The 2,374-nt window shown below is 32.1% G+C and overlaps 1 pseudogene; it reads left to right on the top strand.

The window, feature by feature from the left end:
- The first annotated feature begins 1,801 nt into the window (after positions 1-1,801).
- LOC150022467 (U1 spliceosomal RNA) lies at positions 1,802-1,927 on the top strand (annotated as a pseudogene).
- The last annotated feature ends 447 nt before the right edge of the window (positions 1,928-2,374 follow it).

The raw sequence follows: 2,374 nt of genomic DNA, 5'->3' as shown, positions 1-2,374 counted from the left end.
ACTCAAAGATACACCAGGTCATTTTTTTTCCTACCACAACCTGATAAAAGGCAAAGGAAAGTTATGACTTGAGTAGACAGTAAAGTTTATTGTAAGGGCTGACATCTGAGTATGTCAAGAGCATCAGAAATGCCTAAAAACAGAGATGAATGATATACTTATTTTGTTTAGGGTTGGCCTTGGATATACTACCTTGTTATTCATGTTGCCATAGACACTATGATGTGTCAAGAAATTGTTACTTGGAAGTCATAGAATGTGTCCTTTATAAAGTTCTTTATGGCATAAATGAGGATTAAAAAGAATTTTATCTTAAAGCCTCTTATTTTTCCTTCACGAGTCTTTTAAATACTTATTAGAGAATTACATTTATTTACTTAAAAGTTTAAAATTACTGCCTTTCATGAATGACTACTTGCCTAACTCAGCAATAAAAAACTTAATAGTGCTATATATCACAGCACTTTCTTTTGATCTATTTTTTTTACAATCAACAATGTTAGAGAACTTCATATTTCTGATATTGGCATATAAGTACCATTAAAGGCATTAGAATTAATCTTATAATAGAGCTACACATGTGGCCTACTAGACTTGAAATCAACAGTAAATAAAACAACACATTTTTATTCTTTATTATTTGTTGAAATTTTCAAAATATTTTTCTTTTCAAAGCAATAACATGAATTGTCTAGGGAATAAATATGATTGATTTGACACAGGCAACACCAACAGCAGATAAAGTTGGTTTACCATATATAATGGTTCACAACCTTTTTCCATGGTTGGAGAAAATTAGTATATGTGTGTGGTGGTTATGTTGTCCACATAAAATATGTGGTAAAGAGATGGTCTACAACCATCGCAGAGAATAGAGCATATCTACTCTTTTATTACAAGTAGAGCTTGTCTTTTAGAAACAAATTTTGGGATAGCAAACCATCTTCTAAACAAACTGGATTGAGTAGTAGAGAAATCAGAAAACTTGGTGCTCTATACTACACTAACCAGAATTATTGGACCAGGAACAGAATTGCTTTAGGATTATGCATCTCCTATTTTGAGAAAGACAGAAGGGTATTAAATAAATAAACAAACATATAAATAAACAAATAAATAAATAGTAATAAACACCAAAATAACAATAAAAAACATAACAGATGAACTTTTTAAAAAAATAGAAATTTGCCATTAGATATATTTGTCACATCTCAAAGGAAGACCTCTTGACAAAGCAATTAGGTTTGGCTGTTTTGATTTGATCATTTTTAATGGATCTGTATGAAAAAGTTGTCTTAAAAATGTAAAGATGGCATTATTTATTATCAAGCTATGACAGCAAGCATCCCTGGATTGTGCTCCATCTCTTTCTGTCCCCTGGCCTCACCATTAGAGGAGACATGCTTTTTGGCTTTGTTCTGTTTTGTTTATTCACTTATGTGGTATGTGTACATTTATAAATGTGCATTTCTTATATAAGAAGATAAATCAATAAAGATATTACATACACAGCATGGTAGAATGCAAGTTGACTTTAAAAATTGTTACCTGCTCCCAAAATCATTATAATTAAGAGGTTTAGTGATATTACATTTAGTAATATAAAGTATGCATATTGCTTTGTGCCAACAGAACTCTTCAAAATGCATTTGAGCCTTTTCTATGTGGATCAGTTTGATGGCAAACATTATATTATTGCTCAGTGATCTCTGTCTCCTTAATCTAATGCCCCAACACACATAGACATACATACCCAGAGCAGTATTTAATGTAACTATACCCAATGAAATAAAGATAATATATACTTACCTGGCAGAGGAGATACCATGATCACAAAGGTGGTGTCCCCAGGACGAGGCTTACCCATTGCACTCCAGATGTGCTGAGCCCTGCGATTTCCCCAAATGTGAGAAACTCAACTGCATTCACGCTCGCCCCTGAAAAAAAAAAGAAAAAGAAAAAGAAATAAAGATAATATATTCAGGAAACCTACAAAATTCCCTAGATTGGGAATCAATCTCTTATCAAGCCCATTACTAAACAGACAAATACGCCAGTTGAAAGAAAATGAGCCTGACCATTGTAACTTTAAGAAGAATGATCTCATTATATAAAGTACAGACCATTCAATATACAATGCATTCTCAGAGAATCTATAGACTCCTTTGCTTGGGATGCTGGATGAAACTCTTTGAGTAATTAATTGTAATAAATATAAAACAATTTATCTGCAAAATGTTGCCTAATCCCCACCTAAAAGAAAAGTGTGTGTGGATAGGGTTAATTTTAAAAGTAAAAAGGGTATATTTATATTTTCAAGATGTACATACATGCCTTTAAAACATCTCAGTGTCTGCATTCCTTTGGGGATAAA

The sequence above is a fragment of the Furipterus horrens genome, unplaced genomic scaffold (genome assembly GCF_987537825.1).
Source record: "Furipterus horrens unplaced genomic scaffold, mFurHor1.1.pri manual_scaffold_1, whole genome shotgun sequence".
Taxonomy (NCBI): domain Eukaryota; kingdom Metazoa; phylum Chordata; class Mammalia; order Chiroptera; family Furipteridae; genus Furipterus; species Furipterus horrens.
The sequence above is the reverse complement of the archived record's forward strand: the minus strand, read 5'-3'. Positions and strand labels throughout refer to the sequence as shown.